This window comes from Cavia porcellus, unplaced genomic scaffold, assembly GCF_034190915.1.
Source record: "Cavia porcellus strain 051 isolate PalLab524CR breed Dunkin Hartley unplaced genomic scaffold, mCavPor4.1 scaffold_21, whole genome shotgun sequence".
In the NCBI taxonomy this organism is placed as follows: Eukaryota; Metazoa; Chordata; class Mammalia; order Rodentia; family Caviidae; genus Cavia; species Cavia porcellus.
Window position 1 is genome coordinate 26,732,865 of NW_026947504.1, and position 19,266 is coordinate 26,752,130.

Sequence of the window (19,266 nt, forward strand, 5' to 3'; positions counted from 1 at the left end):
CTCTTCTTTTGGCTTTGGGCTTGACTTGCTCTTCTTTTTCTAGCTGTTTGAGGTGTAGCATCAAGTTATTTATTTGTATTCGTTCTGTTTTCCTGATGTGGGAACTCAGTGCAATAAATTTTCCTCTCAGAACGGCTTTCATTGCATCCCACAGATTCCGGTAAGTTGTATCTGCATTTTCATTTTCTTTTAGGTATTGTTTAATTTCTTCTTTAATTTCTTCTGTGACCCACTGATTACTCAAGAGTGTGTTATTTAGTTTCCATGTGTTTGCGGAATTTTTGCAGTATCCTTTGTCATTAATTTCTAATTTCAGAGCGCTATGATCCGATAATATGCAAGGGATGATTTCAACTCTTTTGCATTTGCTTAAATATGTTCTGTGAGCTAATATATGGTCTATTTTAGAAAATGATCCATGTACTGCTGAGAAGAATGTGTATTCTGATGTTGTTGGGTGGAACATTCTGTATATGTCTATCAAACCCATTTGTTCACAGGTGTGATTCAGTTCTGTTATTTCTTTGCTCATTTTCTGTCTGGTTGATCTGTCCCTTGGTGTCAGTGGTGTATTAAGGTCTCCTGTTACAATTGTGTTACTGATAATTTGAGTTTTCATTTCTGTTAATAATTGTTTTATATAACTGGGTGCTCTGGAGTTTGGTGCGTATATATTTAAGATAGTTATCTCTTCCTCTTGGAGTTTTCCCCTTACCAGTATGTAGTGACCTTCTTTGTCCTTTATGGTCATTGTTGGTTTAAAGTTCACATTGTCTGCAAACAGAATGGCTACTCCTGCCTTTTTTTTGGATTCCTGCTGCATGAAGAATTGTTTTCCATCCTTTGACTTTCAGTCTGTGAGTATCTTTCTGGGTTAGATGGGTTTCCTGTAAACAGCATATGGTTGGATTTTGTTTCTTGATCCATTCTGCTAGTCTGTTTCTTTTGATTGGTGCATTGAGACCATTTACATTAATGGTTATTACTGTTAAATGCTGGTTAATTGTAGGAATGTTATCTCTCTGCTGTTGCATCTTTATCTTTCGGTTCTGTTTAATTATTTGCTTTGCTTAGTGGTTTTTTCCTTTGTGTATCTAAACTGTCTTTCAATATTTTTTGCAGGGTTGGTTTGGTGTTCATGAAGTTCTTCAGCTGTTCTTTGTCATGGAAGTATCGTATTGCACCATCTATTTTGAATGATAGTTTTGCAGGATATATCAGTCTTGGTTGGAAATCATTTTGCTTTAGGATCTGGAATACTTCACTCCATGCTCTTCTTGACTTTATCGTTTGTGCTGAGAAGTCTGCTGTGATTCTGATAGGTTTTCCTTTATAAGTGATTTGTCTTTTGTCTCTGACAGCTTTTAATAATCTATTCTTGTGTTGGATTTCTGGGATGGTGATTATTATATGTCTGGGTGTAGTTTTATTTTGGTTATGACTGTTTGGAGTTCTATATGCTTCACTGATCCTGATGTCAGTTTCTGATCTCATGCTTGGGAAATTTTCAGCTATTACTTCTCTAAATATCCTCCTGACATCCTTCATGTTGTCTCCCTCTCTTTCATTAATCCCTATCATTCTTATGTTATTCTTCTTTGCATCGTCTTGCAGTTGTTGAATTGTTGTTTCCTGGTTCCTTGTTATTTTCAAAAGATCTTTCCTTTCCTGTTCACTAGCTGCAATCCTGTCTTCAAGGTCTGAAATTCTATCTTCACTTTCATTAAGGCGGTTTTTACAACTTTCAGTGGAGTTTTTTATTTCCTGTATATCTCTGTGCATCTGCATTATGTATTCTGTTTGTTTCTTATATTGCTCGTCTAGGGATTCTATCTTTTTGTTTAGTTCCTCCAATTTTTTATCTGTGTTTTCTTTAGATATATTTAGAATTTCTTTCATTTCTTTTATCATTTCTTCTTTTATCTGGGAGATTATTTCGAGTTTGAATTTCTTTAAAGCTTCCTGGAGTTGCTTGTCAATTTCAGTGGCTATTGTGTCCGATATATGAGGTGGATGGGATATATTTTCTTCTATATACATCGCTCCTAGGGTTTCTTGAGATGGGCTGGAGGTTTGAGGTTGTAATTTGGTCTTTCGTTTTGTCATTTTCCTATATTTCTGTGTTTCAAGTGTTATTTGAAAGCTTCCTCAGGATCTGTTGAAAATCCCCTTCTATGTTTGGAGCTACTGAGACTCTGGCGCCGCGCTACCCCAAGCCATTAGGCCTACAGAACCAGTGGCCCTCCTCTGCTTGCTCAGAACTCTGCAGTTCCAGACAAGCTGGGCCTCAGGGACACTGTGCGCCCACCTGCCCCTTGGAAGCTCCACAGTTCTTCAATCGCAGCCGGGTTAGGGTACTCACCACAGGCCGCAGTGCTTCAGGAACCTGTGGACCCTCCCTGGTTGCAGAGATATCCACAGTCCTCCAGACACATGGAGAGGCCGATGCAGGCACCCCAAATCTGCCCAGCTCCTCCTCTGCAGACCAATGGCCAGGCGCGGCAGCTAAACAGGCTGGGCTAGGCTGGTAGTGTGGGCCAGCCCACCTATCGGGAGCTCAGCAGGTCTCCAAATGAAGCCGGGAATGGGGAGGCTGATGTGGAAGCCTCAAACCCACCTCTCTCCTTCACTGCACCTGGAAGCCTGAGGGAACTCCAGCAGTCTGGGTGCAGATATCCAGAGTCCTCCAGACATGCAGAGAGGCCAGTGAGGGCACCCCAGATCTGCCCAGCTCCTCCTCTGCAGACCTATGGCCAGGTGCGGCAGCTAAACAGGCTGGGCTAGGCTGGTCTCATTACTGTGTTCTTATATTCTTCATGCTCGGTGATGTGGATCTTAGTAGCCATTAATAACTTCTGAGACGTAGTGACAAGGTCGTGGAGCGCAGATCCTGGTAGACTTCGGCTGGGTGCAGAGCTGGCTCAGGAGGTGGCCGGGCGTCCTCTGCGGCCCTGGTGCCGCAGCCAGGGTGTGGGAGGACCGGCAGGTGGTCTGTGGCTTCTCTGGGGTACCAGCGCTTGGACTCTGAGGCTCCTCAGCCGGTCTCCAAAGTCAGTGGTGTGAAACTGCAGAGTCCTGGCTTCCTCTTAGCTTTCCCCACAGGACCGCGTGGCTCGTGGCTGAGCCTGAGCGCCAGGATGGGCTTTTGGAGGCGAGCTGTTGCGTTACCTCTTCTGGGTGTCTCTTTTAATGTCTCTGCTGCTTCTTTGTTATCCTTTTGTTATTGTTGTTGAGATTTAATTGCTTATGAATTGGACCTCTTTGTGTGTGTGTGTGTGTGTGTGTGTGTGTGTGTGTGTGTGTGTGTTATGGATTGAAACTAGGGAGCCCATACTGGCTTATATACCTGGTTACCTGTAATTTTTTTGAGAAGGATCTCATTAACTCCCTAAGTTGCTCAGGCTGGACTTGAACTTGCAACACTCCTGCTTCAGCTTCCCAGAGTGCTAGTATTACAGATGTGTGCCACCACACCAGGGCTACCATGCCCAGCTCTAGGTCATTACCTTGCTGATTTCCCCTCTGGTCTAAATATATCAATTACAATTTAACACATAGTTATTTCTATGCAGTCTGAGAAACGTGTTAATTTTAGTTCCTTAGTTAACACTTAACAATTTCGGTTTCTTCACACTTACTTTTCATGTCTTTTGTTTTTAACATAGAAAGACTAAGACACAAACTATCGGATTATTTTGTGGCCCTGCTGTATCCCTAAATTGACTTGAGGAAGTATCTGTTGCATTGCTAACATGTAACCAAAGGACTAGCACCAAAAATAACTGTTTAAGGACACAATGTTTAGATCTTAAAATTCTAGTAGGCCATTATATTTCCTTCTTTAAATGACAACAGAGAGACTCTGGCTCAAAATTGAAAAGTATTAAATGAAAGTGCCTGACTGTATTTGCTCTTTGATATGTCCTTCAGTGTGTTGGGTCATTATATTTTACTTTTCAACCCTTTTCTCATTAAAATACAAAAGAGGAAATAAACATGGTCACTGTGAGTCCCAGAAAAACAAAAGAAAAACAAATCCACTGCAGGATGATGCTCCATTCTACTTTGACAGTAGAAACCTACTGCATATTGATTGAACAATTATGTAACTTGGTTAATTTCTGATTTTTTGAATGATAACATTCCTTATGGCATTATATTAAAAAGTAGCCATGGCAAGGGAATGAGGGAGGGGAAAAGGAAAGAACCAAACTCCCACCCACCTGGATTGTGGCCAACTGGCAGAGAACGCTAAACATGTCAGTGTATCACTCTATTCAGGCTCAGAAAGAAAATAACAACTTCCATTCACATCTAGTCCCCAAGCACTAGGGTGAATTCTGAAAACAGTGCCCGTTTATCTGCAGGTTTACCGCTTCGAGGCATGGGTGTGTATGTGTGTGTGCCCGTGCATGCCCATGCCCCCTGATGCATGCTTACAGTCTCCACTGTGTGCAGAAACTTCTAGAAACAAGTCATTTCAATCCCCTCTCTAACATCCATCCTTCTGTCTTACAGTGAATTTTGGGAAACAAGCCTCTGTGTTACCCTACACCTGCCTCCACCAAATCTCAAGGACAGGGAGAATCTCATTCTGACTCTGACAAAGAATTTCTCTGGCTTGTGTGATGGAGGGGCTGGCACAGCAATGGAGTGGATTAGAAATACTGCACTGGTTTTTCTCTCTGCTTTGGAAATGAGAAAGTTTAAAAAAAAGTTTTTTTGTTACTGCTAAGTTGTATTAACAGTATATAGAATGTTAAAATGTTTTTTGATCTGATTATGATTTTGGTCCAGAAAATGTGCAATCCTCAATGAAGAATATATTAAAAGACAGAGCTCCTTTCCAGAACTACATTAATTAGATGTTAGTTTATGAATAGCTTTGGTTCGCTAGGAAACATATCCTTTTGACTAATTGTTTTTTACCTAAGCCATATACAGTAAGAGTCATTTATTTCCTTTATCAGCCAGGCCCTATCAAGAACTCGCTGGCATATTTGAAGTGGGTAATTTGAGGACTAATTTTTAAAAGGATCATTTGCAAGAGTATAAATGGGATATGGAGAAAGCATAAAGAACCATGCAGTACTTGAGGTAAGTATCAGTAGGGTACCACTTTCACCATAGGTCTGAATGGGAAAAGAGGAAATTTGTAGTGGAACTGGGACTCAGCGAAAGCCACTCCTAAGAGCTCAATTCCAAAGTGAAGGCATGTAGCCACTACACAGGAATGGCAAGGAGGAAAGGACGGAATAATGTCTGGATGGCACGCTTACTAGAGCTAAGATTGACCAACTTCACCAAACCCTTTAGGGCAGGGCAGTTACCAGCAGAGAGGGGATCTGTTTTGCCAAGGGTACTGAAGATCTGACTTTAGCTAGGAAACCAAAGAGGTAACACAACAGGCCTTGCATTAAGAACGTTTGGTTATTCTCTTCCCAGGTCTCTCTCTCTGTGTACTCCAGGCTAGCTCTATAGGTTATAGAAAGCCATGGAAAATGTACTCCATACGTTTTTGGGACATATATTAGGGATCTACTTGAGCAACAAGAGAATTCTAACTTGGGAGATGCTAACAAAATTCTCTCAAAAATGCAAGTAGTCAAAAAACATAATCACATAGAGGATTTGAAAAAAATATGCTGAAACAAGAGATAATGCATTTGGGAAAATAAAATTTGACCTATGCCTAAGATTTGTTCACAGTACATCATATGCTCAGCTAAAAATATAACAACAAAACCCCCAAGTCAGAAAACATAATGGCACATCTTCAAACCAAAATGCAATCGAATAAAGTTTTTAAAACATCTAAAGGATGGAGAGAAAAGGGAGAAATCAAGAGAGTAAGATTAATTTTAAACTTAAAAGTTTAAAAACACAAAATTGGGACACCATCCTTGAGGCCTGTGGAGACAGGGAATCTGTGCCTCACAGCCCGAAGTCATCCAGGAACACTCACTGAGATTCTGGAGACTGAGGAGCTGCTCCCAGTGGCTCATACACAATGAGACACCATCTCTAAAGCCCACAAGGACTGGAAGTCTGCACCCAGTGACCCACAGTTATCCAGGAACCTTTAATGAGTCCTGCAAGGACTGGGAAGCTACACCTAGTGACCTGCCCACATGTAGGAACCCTCGGTGAGGCTTGTGGGGACTGGGAAATTGCACCCACTGATATGCCCATACTTGGGACCTATCCCTCAGGCCCACAGGGACTGGAAGCCTGTGTCCCCTCAGTGGGAACCCTCAGTGGATCCTACTAGGACCAGGAGTCTGCATTCAATGACCCATCACACCTGAGAAGCATCTCTTAGGGCCACAGGGACTGGGAACCTGTGCCCAGCAATCTACAGTCATCCAGGAACCCTCAACAAGGCCTGTGGAGACCAGGTGTCTGCACTGAGACACCTGAAACCAACAGCAACTCTCAGTGAGGCCTTCTGCTGGGCAGCTTACCAGAATGGGAAGCAATGAGGACTTGGTATCTGGCTTGTTTGGAGGAACACAGGAAAATACCAAAACAAAAGAAAAAAATGCAGTCTCAAACTTCCACTCAGATAAAGTCCAGGAGGCATAGACATGGATGAATTTTGAAACCATACACCTGAAATCTCTGAAACGATAGCATATGAAGTATATAAACAACTTCAGGAAGACATTACGGAAATCAGATCAGAAATAATCACTCTGGTAAAAACAGAAATGATAAACATAAATGAAAGAATTGGTGAGTATATCCAAAGAATATATAGATAAAAAGATAGAGCATAGGAAAGTGATGGAAACCTTGAATGAACAATACAGGAAATAATTAGAGTACATAAAACAGATTCAAGGAGATATTCAGGAAATCAAATATTCCATTGAAAGCTGGCAAGACTGCATGAATGAAACTGAAGATAGACTCTTGGACCTCAAAGACATGATTGTGATTAGTGGTCATGAAAAGAAACATGAAAGGAAAGCTCTTAAAATAACAAGGAGTAACAATTCAACAGCTGCAATATGATGCAAAGAGAAACAATATAATCAATGATTATATCAATGAAATTAATGATTATAATCAATGAAATCAATCATTATAATCAATGAAAAAGACAACACAAATGACATAAAAAGACTATTTGCAGATATAAAAGCAGAAAATTTCCCAAACTTTGGAAAAGAACCTGACATACAGATAAGTGAAGCATCTAGAACTCTAATTAGTCATAACCAAAATAAATCTATACCTTGACATATAATAATGGAGATCCCATAAATTCAGCATAAAAACAGAATTAAAAGCCACTAGAGAAAAGAAACAGATTACCTATGAAGGAAAGCCTATCAGAAGCACAGCAGACTTCTCAACACAAACCATCAAGGAGAGCATGGAGCAAAGTATTTCAAGTACGGAAAGAAAACAACTTCCAATCCAGACTGATGTACCATGCAAAACTACCTTTCAAAATCAATGGGGAAATAAGATACTTCCACAACAAAGAACAACTGAAGACCTTTATGACAATCTAAATGACCCTATGAAGAGAATTGAAAGATATTCTAGAAAGAGATAAAAATGACCACAGTTCCAAGAACAACAAACAACAAGCAACCAACAAGCAGGCCAAGCAATTAAACAGAGGGATAAAAGCAGTGAACCAACAACAGAACAATAACATGACAAAGATAAGCCAATACATGTCAGTTATATCCATTAATGTAAATGGCCTCCATTCACCAATTGAAAAAACAGACTGGCTTAGTGGATTAAGAAACAAAATGCAAAAATATGCTGTATTCAAGAAACGCATTTAACTCAAAAGGAAATTCTTAGACTGAAAGTCAAAGGATGGAAAACAGTACTCGATTCAACAGGAACCCAGAAAAAAAGGAAGCATAGCAATTCTGTTTCCAAATAATATGAACTTCAAACTAAGAATGATCAAAAGATATAAAGAAAGTCACTACATACTTGTTAGGGGAAAACTTCAAGTGGAAGAGAAAACAATCATAAATATATATGCATCAAATATTGGAGCACCCAGGTATGTAAGACAAATATTAATAAACATGAAAAACCAAATAAGAAATAACACAGTAACAATGGGGGATCTTAACACTGCATTGTCACAAAGAGACAGATCAATTAGACAAAAAACATCAGCAAAAAATAACATAAATGAATCAAATTTGTGAACAAATGGACTTAGTAGATGTGTGATGTGTGCAGAATATTCCACCAAGCATCAGAATATGCATTCTTCACAGCTGCACGTGGGACATTCTCTAAAACAGACCATATACTAGCCCACAGAACATGTGCATGTAAATGCAAAAGAACTGAAATTCTCCCATGCATATTATCTGACTATAGTGCCATGGAATTGGAAATTAATGATGAAAGAAACTGCAAAAATTCCATAAACAAATGGAAATTAAATAATACTCTTCTGGGAGACTTCTGGGAAGATGGTGGAATAGTAAGCAGTACAGAAAACAGCCTCTCTGAGAAAAACAGTGCAGATGCTGGAATACAGCATCATGGGGAAGACGAAGAGGAAGGAAGCGGGTCCCCTTGACCCACGAAGAACCTAAAGTGAGATCTGAAGCCCACAGGGAGAGTAAAAGAGAAAACTTACATGAAGAAGAAGGTGGTAGCTGGCAGCCAGATCCACCACGTCAGTGGAACTGTGGAAACCTGGAGTTGCACAGTCACAGTGACAGTGGTGGCTGGCAAGCCCGAAGACCTCTGCAAAGAGACGCAGTGGGAGGGAAGCGGTGGGTGTGGATAACTGCACTGGCTGGCAGTGAGTGCAGAGAACTTGGTGTTCTCCTGTGGAGAGGATAATTGGCCAAGGGCCATTTTGGAGTCAGGCAGGATAAGCCCAGAACCAGAACTGCAGCCAGCTTCCTTAGCCACTCCTAGCTGGGAGCAGACTGTTGGATATTGCTTGGATTGAGTCTTGCCGCTGAGCACATTCCAACAGCCATTGCTGAGGTTTCCCTAAATCTATCCCCAACCAGCTTGGCCTGGAGGTGGTGACCAGCCCTCCCTGCTGTATACTCTATATGGTGGGGGCTCCCTGCTGTTAAACAGCTTGGTAGGGCAGGTGGCAGCCTGCCCTGCCCCTGTATGCACTCCACCAGCCCCTGGTGAGCCAAAGCAGACTGGGAGAAGCAATAGACAGCCCTGCACCAGTGCACCCAATGGTCACCATCAGATATCTGTAGCCAGCACTGGCTAGAAAAATCAGTCTCGCTTCAGATAAATTGTGGCCGATACAGGAAGTGCCTAGGACCCCATTACCTACTTGTCTGGAAGAAACCAGGAATATGACAAGAGGAAGAAGCTAAAGGCAGTCTCTGGCCTCCAACCCAAGCAGTTCTGGTCCAGGAGATGTAACCATGGAAGAACTCGGGAGCCACACACCTGACGTTTATGGAGTGAGGGCAACTGAAGTAAAGAAACCACTTCATGAGGCTATAAAAGAAATTAGAACAGAAATACTATCTCAGGTAAAAGAAGAAATGAAAAAAAAGAACTCTAAGCACCTCTAAAGAAGACATAGATGGAAGAATAGAGGAGCATAGGAAAATGAGAGAACCCGTGAATAAGAATATAATATAAAGACAGAATATATGAAACAGACTCAAAGAGACTTCCAGAAAATTAAAAACACCATTGAAATCTGGCACAACTGCTTGAAAGAGACTGAAGACTTTCAAACCTTGAGGACAGATTTGCAGCTTGTGATTGTGAAAGGAAAAGATTTCTTAAAAATAACAAGGAGGCAAATTCAGTGCCTACAAGACGGTGGGAAGAAGCATAATTTAAGAATAATAAATGTGAGCGAAAAAGCAGGAGTCAACACAAATGAAATACAAAGGCTATTTTCAAAAATAATTTCAGAAAACTTCCCAATCATAGGAAAAGGAAATGATATTCAGGCTAAGTGAGGCATTAGAACTCCACCCAGCCATAACCAAAATAAACCTGTACTCAGACATAAAATAATCAAGATCCCAGAAATTCAGCATGAGAATATTAAAAGCTGTCAGAAAAAAGAAACAGATCACCTATAAAGGAAAACTCATCAGAATTGTGACAGAATTGTCAGCACAAACCAGCAAGTCAAGAAGAGCTTGGAGTGAAGTATTTCCAGTCCTGAAAAAAAAAACGACTTCCAACCCAGATTGATGTACCTGACAAAACTATCTTTCAAAATTAATGGAGAAACAAGATACTTCCACGACAAACAACAATAGAAGGAATTCATGACCACTAAACCAACCGTTCAAAAAATGTTGAAGGACATTCTAGAGAGACAAAAAAAGGACCATGGTTTCAGGAACAGTGGCCAAGGGGGCTCACTGAGTGGAGCAGACAATGGAATGAAGGGGAGAAGTAGACAACCAAAAGCAGAAAAATAGCATGGCAGAGCTGAGGCAGAGAAGGTTGGCCATAATCACTAATATAGATGGCCTCGATTCACCAATAAAAAGAAATAGAGGCAGAGTGGATCAAGAGACAGGGTCTATCAGTCTGTTTTATACAAGAAACACACTTAACCCAAAAGAAGGTTGATAGGTTTAAAGTCAAAGTGAGAAAGCAATATGTGACAGGGAGCCAGAAGGAAGTGGAGGTAGCTTGCCCATCAGTTGCAGACTGGTTAGAAAGCCATGGCAATTCTATACAATGGAAAATGACTCAGCTATAAAGAAAGAAAGCCTTGAGGCTCTTGTAGATAAATGGATACAAACTGAGATCATGCTCAGGGGTAGAAAGATTCAGAGTCATAGGTAAGTAGCATGTTGTCTCCCTAGTATAACAACTAAGGAAGTTAGTGGGATCCAAAATGTACAAATACATCCTGTGACAGTGAAAGGGGAGAAGTGTCTAAAGGGGAAGGCAGTAGCCATTATTGGTCTATTATCATGATTTGAAACCCATATTGTTTTCATTGTTCTGTCTAGTTTGGTTTTATTCTGTCTCAATTTGTCTAATCTTATTATTTGATAGCATGGACAGCTATTTCAAAGGTAAAATATATTATGGTAGCCATTTTTTATTTCCTATTAGCTTGATTTGAAGCCCTATGTTGCTTTCTTTCTTTTTTAATTTTTATTTTGAAAGTATACAACAGAACAAGTCAGAATAAAGCCAACTAAGATCGTACAGTGAAATTGGTACAGAACTTCACAGCAGGTTACCGGGATAACAGTAATAGGTATCACAGTATATTTTGTTATCTTTATAATAGTTGTTCTTTCAATCCCGTATATCTAAATGAGATGAAATATAGAACACTATAGAACTTATCAAAACAGAATATTGAATAGAGCAGTATCATTAATCAGAAAAGAGCAAAACAGTAATAAAAATATTTCCCTTCAAAGAAATGGTAGAAGGAAGTCCCCCTTATTTGCTATGGCAACCTCCCAGGAGATGCTCAGATTTCTGGTTCCCATTTGCTAATGGGCGGGGGAGAGGAGAAGGAGGATAGGGGAAGTGGGATATTTGACTCTAGGCCATGCATCAGTAGGTTCACTATTGCTAAGCAGGGAGGCAGGATGGTCATTTGTTTTCACAGCGTCCTCAGTTCCAACATGGCGTGGATCTCAGGAGACCCTGCTGGTTCTCCCCCTGGAAGGGCTGCAGTCTGCCACCCTGCCTCCGCGTACCAGGGAGGGGAGGTGCTGGCTTGGCTTCCCAGAGTCCTAAGTTCCAACATGGCCTGGGTCTCAGGAGACACTGCTGGTTCTCTCCCTGGAAGGGCCCTATGTTGCTTTCATTGTTTTGTTTTAACTAATTTTATTGTATTTTGCTTTGTTGGATTGTGTCATGCCTGATGGTATAGGCAACTACTTAGAAGATAATAAAATGTATTATGATACCCATTTTGGTTAAACTATTATCTTCTTTTGAAAGTCCTGTACTGTTTGCTTTGCTTTGTTTTTATTGCTTTTATTCCATACTACTTTGTTTGATTTTACTATACCTGATGGCATGGGCGATTCTTTTAATGATAACAAGAGCATTATGTGTTGGACCATCCCTGCATTCCTGAAATGAATCCCACTTGGTTGTGGTGTATAATCTTGATAATTTGCTGAATTCTGATTGGCAGTATTTTATTGAAGACTTTGCATCCATGTTCATTAGGGAAACTGACCTGTAATTCTCTTTTTCAGTTGAGTCTTTCTCTGGTTTTGGTATTAGGGTAATACTTGCTTCCAGGAATGAGTCAGGGATTGCTTTCCTTTCAATTTCATTGAAAAGTTTGAGGAGTTTGTCATTCAGTCTTCTCCAAATTTCTTGCAGAATTCAGCAGTGAATCTATCAGAACCTGGGCCTTCTTTTTTCTAAATACATTTTCAATTTCATTAACTGAAATTGGGTTACTTAGCAGTTTTACATCTTCTTAATTCAGCTTTGGTAATTCGTATGTTTCTAGGAATCTATCCATTTCTTCTGTGTTTTCAAACCTATGAGAATAAAGGTTTTCAAAGTAGATATTGATCACACTCTGTATTTCCATAATAGTGATTTTATATTTTCATTCCTTATTGCATGCATTTGAATTTTTTCTTTCCTTTTTTTGATAAGGGTGGCTAGGGGTTTATCAATTTTATTTATTCTTTCAAAGAAGCAACTCTTCAATTTGGTAATTCTTTGTATTGTTTTCTTAGTCTCAATTGCATAAATTTCCACTTTATCTTTAAAATTTCCTTCCTTCTTTGGGCCATGGGCTTGATTTGCTTGTTAAATTCCTATCATCTTGTGTTGAAAGCCTATATTGTTATTATTTTGGGTTTTTTTTTTTTGTTGTTCCTGTAGTTGTCTTTTATTTTTGTTTTTTATGTTTTTTTCTCTCTTTAAAATAAAAACTCCACAAAATTATTGTAATAAAAACTAGGCTTAAAAATATTTAATAAAATAAAAAGTTACATATAAATTAACTAAATAAATGCAAGTTGGAGAAAGTAAAAAAATGCACCAAAAGAATGGAACATATACAAAGTATAGAAAAAGAAATTAATTAAATTGAAAACAAAAATACAGTAGGATTTACAAGTCCAATGTGACCTCTTTGGAACTGCCAATAAAGTAAATCTTTAGCAACCCAAATAAGAATAAAACATTAGAATGATAAATAGATCATAACTATAAATCAATTTTTAAAAATAATGATGTTTTATACAAAGTAATTTTTAAAATCACAATGATTGAGTTTCCTAGAAAAATACAAATTTGATGAGTCTACATGAAGATAAAAATGGGATAGACTAGTACCAAAGATAAAATGGAAAATATAGTCAATCCAGGCCCATAGCATTTTGCATGGAATTTTACAAATCAAACCACAATATTAAAAGAGAACACAATAGACTCATTGAAAGCTAAATGTGAAAACCCTAAATTTAAATATTAGCACTTTTAAGGAAGATTTTTATTAAAAGAATCATGTATATCATAGTCAAAGAGATTTACTATAATATTGCTAAATATTGGAAAAGTAATAAAGAAAACAGTGGCATAATACATGTAAAAATGTGGGTGTTTATATTATTTCCCTGAAAAATTCAGAGTTTATAGCCTCAGTCATTCTGGGATTTTCCATTAGAATCTAGCTAATAATTGTTCATGGAGTTTTGAGGACACTGCAAATATCCTCTGCAACTGTTTTTTGGTGGGAAGTTTGCAAGTAGCCAATCTGAGAATATATTTGGTTCTCCTGGCTGCTGACTGGCTGCTGCCCTGTACCCATCTCTGGCAGATGCACCAGTGTTCCCGCATCCTAACAGGTTGCTGTACCATAAGCAGCCATCTTGGGTGTTCTCAGTTTTGTTCTTCTTAAAGCCCTAAGATCCTGAAGATGCAGCTAAAATACCTGCGCCTTCTAAGGCTTTGTCAATATAGTATTTTATTTAATTAAATTACATAACTGTGGGAGACATAGCATAATTCCGGTTTAAACTCTAAAAATAGGCATTTAGAGGCATTTTTCTGATCATATCTGAAATTTTAGTTCTTTGTTTTTTAAATCTTGAGAGTTTCACTAAGTCACTAAGTTGTCCAGGTGGGGCTTAAATTTGTGATCTCCCTAACTGAGCCTCCTAACACTCTGGAATTATAGGCAAATGCCACCACACCTTGATCATACAAAATTTTTTAAAGTTTCATTTTACTTTGGCGAGAACAGTTAACTTTAACATAAAATCTATTCTCTTAAAATTTTAAGTGTACAATGTGGTCTTGTCAACTATAGGTACAAATTTACACAGAAGATGGATAGAACTTATTTGTCTTACTTAACTGAGACTTTATGCCTTTCAATTAGTAATTGCATTTTTCCCTTCCCCTTCATCCCATAGGGGATATACTGTCTGATTCTATAAATTTAACTCTTTTAGATGCGACTTGTAGGGGGATTCGTGTAGGATTTGTTTTTCTGTGACTGACATTTTACATAGTGTAATGACCTCAAGGTTCATTCATGCTATTGCATATGCAGAATAATACTCTATGTCTCAACGATGACTTCTGTATTCATTTCTGTATTGACTTCTGTCCTATCTGAGGACATTTCAGTCATTTTTGTATCTTGGAAATAGTGAAACCCTCTCTCAAGATTAAAAAAGCAAAACAAAAAAATCTTTTAAAAAGAGTTGTATCTCAGTGTGAATGTCTTGCTTTCAATTACCAGTATAAAAAATACTGTCTGAAGAAGGAATCTGTCTTTTTAAATGGTTTGTCAATTGTTCTGACATCATTTTTGCATGTCCATCATTTCTCCATTGATTTGAAATGGCTTCTTTTAATACAAACTACATTTATCCACAAATAGGTAGATTGGTTTATGCAGTGGATCCCCAAAATTCAAAAGGGTTATGTTCCTCAAGGACCCACAAATTGTAAAACATTGCAAATTTTAGATATGGTAACACCAGAAAATAAACACATGCTGAAATCAAAGAGAAATCTCTTTCTTCTGTTTTTCTCTTTGCTGTTGTTTCATTTTTTCTTGATTATTTATTTGTGTTTTTTAATGAGTGTGAACATAGTTTTTAGTGTTAAAGTTTTGTTAAGTTCTTTTTGTGTTTTCCTTTTTTTTTTCCCGATCTTCACCAGTTTCCCAAAGCTTAGGTTATCTTCCTCTGTCCTTCAATTTTGCTTCTAATCTTTCTCATATTTTCTATATTTTTACTTTTAACTCTTTTAAATTTTCTGCTTTGAGGTAAACTTGCTATATTGAGAGGATATTTACTGTATATGATTTTCTGATTTGTTTTGCATTGTCTTATATAACTATAACTCTTATAACTGTGAGTAAAGGTGACAAATTAAACAGTTATCACAGTTTGCCATTTTCTATACTGGCCTTGATGATATTGTTATTATCAACTGTGCAAAAGGGATGCGATTGTTGTGATCAGTTGTTCTTTCTTGTATGCCAATATCAATGTTGTCTGAGGGCTGTAAATAATACACAGTTCAGTACCAAAGTGCTGGGTGCTAGGCTGAAAGGGAGCAACTTCTTATCCCTAATAAACAGAAAACGCAGGACCTTGATACAGACTCAAAAGCCAAAAGCTGGCTACACACAAATACATCTCTTAAAAGTAGTCATTTCCTAAGGAAATCTCAAAACTAGTAATAAAGCTACTTGGGATAAATGTTTTACAAATAACAATGCAGAAAATGAATTTTTAACAATAGAAAATGAGAAGACATGGAAGCAAAAATGGATCCCTCAGCCTCCATCTCATCTAGGGCAAATCCAGACAAACTGAGATGGAAAAATCAAAATCCACCAACCTGATCTTTCAGAAATGGTGTCAGTAGAAGTAACAAAGCAGATGAACAAGAGTCTAGGGGGGAAAAAAACATTTTTTTTCACAAAGCTGAATGACCATAGCGAATAATATAGTTAGTTAATCTAGACTAAAAACAGATTTAAAAAAAAACAGAATAGCTGGAAAAAGTGATAGAAAACATGAATGGTCAACACAGGAACGAACTGGACACCATGAAACAGATTTGAGCACATATCCAAGAAATTAAAAATTCTATTGACAGCATATACAGCAGAATCAAAAATGTGAGGTCAGAATATCAGACCTAGAAGACAAGTTTGTGATTAGTGATGATCAAAAGCAAGATTTCTTAAAAATAGAAAGAGATCACAAAAAATCAATGTAACAGCTGCTAGACAATGCAAAGAAGAATAACATAAGATTTACTAGAGTCAATAAAAAATCAGAAGATGGTACAAAGGACATAAAAATGGTTCACAGACATAATGGCAGAAAACTTCTGATAAGTGAGGCATATAGAACTCCAACTAGGTATGGTCAGAAAAAACAAAGAAATAATAGTCAAGATATCAGAAATTCAACCCATGTACAATATGAAATGCTTTTAGAGAAAAGAAACCAGTCACCTACCAAGGAATCACAGTAGACATCTAAAAACAAGACCTTAGGTCAAGAGATCTTGGAATGATATATTCCAAGCCCTAAAAGAAAACAGTCTCTAACCCAGCATTGATATAGCCCACAAAATCATTTTTCAAAATTTATGGAGAAATCAGATACTCTCATGATAAAGAACATCTGGAGAAATTAATGAAAACAGCACTGCAAAAATGTTCTGAAATATATTCTAGAAAGAGACAAGGGCCAGGGATACAGCTCAGCAGCACAGTGCCTGCCTGACAAGTGCAAAGTCATGAGTTCAATTCCTAGTACAAAAGAGAGAGGGAGAGAGAGAGAAGGAGGGAGAGAGAAAGAGAGACAGAAAAAGAGAGAGAGAGATAGAGACAGAGAGACAGAGAGAAAGAAACAAAGAAGACATTTCCATGAATCCCAGTAGAGTGACTCTGCCAGACAAGCCAGGCAATTAAAAGAGAAGAAAAAAAGGGAACCAACAACAGGAAAATACTATGAGAAGGATAAGTCAATACATATCAATTATAACCATCAATGTAAATGGCCTAAATTCATCAATCGAAAGAAACAGATTGGTAGAATTGATCAAGAAATAAAATCCTACAATATGACAATATGCTGCATGGAAGAAGTACATTTTTTTACTTTATGGGGAAAAAATAAAACAAAATTTCATATCAAATTAATAGGAGAATAACAATAGTTAATACATTGAATATTGTTAGCTTTAGTCGGTAAACAAGATATGGGTTTATAAAGATTTCCAAATGATACTAGCCCAAACTTTTCTTTTCAATGAACTAAGAAAAATTAGTTGTATAACCATCTTGCATATTGTTTTTTTTCCCTTTCCATTCTCTCCTCTTACTCCCATCACAACTCTTTTCTCATTTTGAACATATTCTTCCCATTTCACAGGATCTATTGTGCATTTTGGATCTTATCTACTGTTTCAATTCCTCACACAGGGGCAATACAATACTTACACATGTAAAGGTGATTTATTTCACTTATGTTTATGGTCTCAAATTCCACCCACTTACCTAGAAAAGTCAAGTTTCTCTTTCTTTCTGGCTGAATAGTATCCCATTGCATAAAAAAGACCACATCTTTTTTTAAATCTGTTCCTCAGTTGATGGGCATTTGGGTTGTTTCCAAGATTTAGCTTTTAATAAGTGTGCTGTTATAAAAATGGGTGCACATGTGTCTTTCCCTTCAATGATCTACAATAGTCTTTTGTTTGGTCATCCTCTCTAAAATGTTTATAATCAAGCAGAAAGTTGAAATATTTCCTTAAAGCAAAAGTATAATCAAGTCCCTTGCTTGTTCAAAAATCTTTCAATTACATTCACCCTATTCCATGAAAATTCAGTGTTGTCACCATGGTCTATAGGGTCTTACGTAGCTAGGTGTCTGGTTATATCTTCTGTCTCTTTTTCTCCTCCCACAAGCTCACCCCTTTGGGGGCACACACTGTTTTGTAGTTTCTCATTCAGGCCACACATGGTCCAGCCCCAGGAAATTTGCACTTTCTGCTTTCTCTGTCTAAAAGTTTCCTCTCAATGTTTAGGACTGGCCCTATTCTAATCTTTAAATTTTGTGCTTGGGGATCTCTTCTCAAGATACTTCTTTGCTACATTATACTCTGAACACTCCTATTATCTCTTATTTCCCTACCCTGTTATATTTTCTTTCAAAGAAAATACTTATGTTTATTTTCTCTTTTCATCCTTTCAATGCAAGACCCAGGAGTTGAAGATTTTGAATTTTCCATTTATTAATGCATTCCCAGTGTCTATACAGTACCTGAATCATGTGGGTACTTAACAAATACTTGTTTTCTGAAAGTTTAAGGCAAGCTTTATTTATCTTCTAAAAAGAATTATGTGGTGCCCTCTGATTCTCAAACGTTTGCTGTTGCTTCCTGTCAGGGATTATCTGCGTCTAAACACATGGAAACTAAATAACACACTCTTGAGTAATCAGTGGGTCACAGAAGAAATTAAAGAAGAAATTAAACAATACCTAAAAGAAAATGAAAATGCAGATACAACTTACCGGAATCTGTGGGATGCAATGAAAGCCGTTCTGAGAGGAAAATTTATTGCACTGAGTTCCCACATCAGGAAAACAGAACGAATACAAATAAATAACTTGATGCTACACCTCAAACAGCTAGAAAAAGAAGAGCAAGTCAAGCCCAAAGCCAAAAGAAGAGAGGAAATTATAAAAATCAGAGCAGAAATCAATGCAATAGAGACTAAGAAAACAATCCAAAGAATCAACGAATCAAAGAGTTGGTTCTTTGAAAGAATAAATAAAATCGATAAGCCCCTAGCCAACCTTATTAAAAAAAAAAAGGGATTATCCGCGTCTGCCTCGGAGTCCAGGCTTAGTGATGTGACTCTCTAGGCAGAAGCTTTAAGAGCCTGTGTGGTTAGTGTGTCCTTTTGCCCTCCACCACGGTGGCCCACAATGTTCTAGACAGAATGTGCTCTGTCAGCCTGGGCCCCAGAGAAAATGCCAAGGAGCACAGCTACTGTTCACCATGGCATGTGTAGTAAATAAACTTCGCTATATTAAGCCAGTGAGGTTTGGGACTGTTTCCACAGTATAACCTAATTTATCTTCCTGGTGTAGTCACCTAGGCAATCACGGCCAAAGAGAGGATCAGAAAATATAGAACCTAAGACATTTTAACATATTACAAATGTTGCCTGAGCTGAGTCTCCCTAACTAGGGCTTTGCCACTAATTTTATTTTTTTTTTAAATTTAAAGCACTAGAATATTTATTTTAACATCATCAAAGGTCATCTATCT

At 38.0% G+C, this 19,266-nt stretch overlaps 1 long non-coding RNA gene across 1 annotated transcript in view; it reads right to left on the reverse strand.

The window, feature by feature from the left end:
- LOC134472034 (uncharacterized) overlaps positions 1-18,799 on the reverse strand; it is a 30,097-nt gene extending 11,298 nt beyond the window's left edge. Inside the window, exon 1 of the long non-coding RNA XR_010041858.1 lies at positions 18,504-18,799. This is a non-coding gene — a long non-coding RNA (uncharacterized LOC134472034). The remainder of the gene's footprint in view (positions 1-18,503) is intronic.
- Between the last annotated feature and the right edge of the window lie 467 nt (positions 18,800-19,266).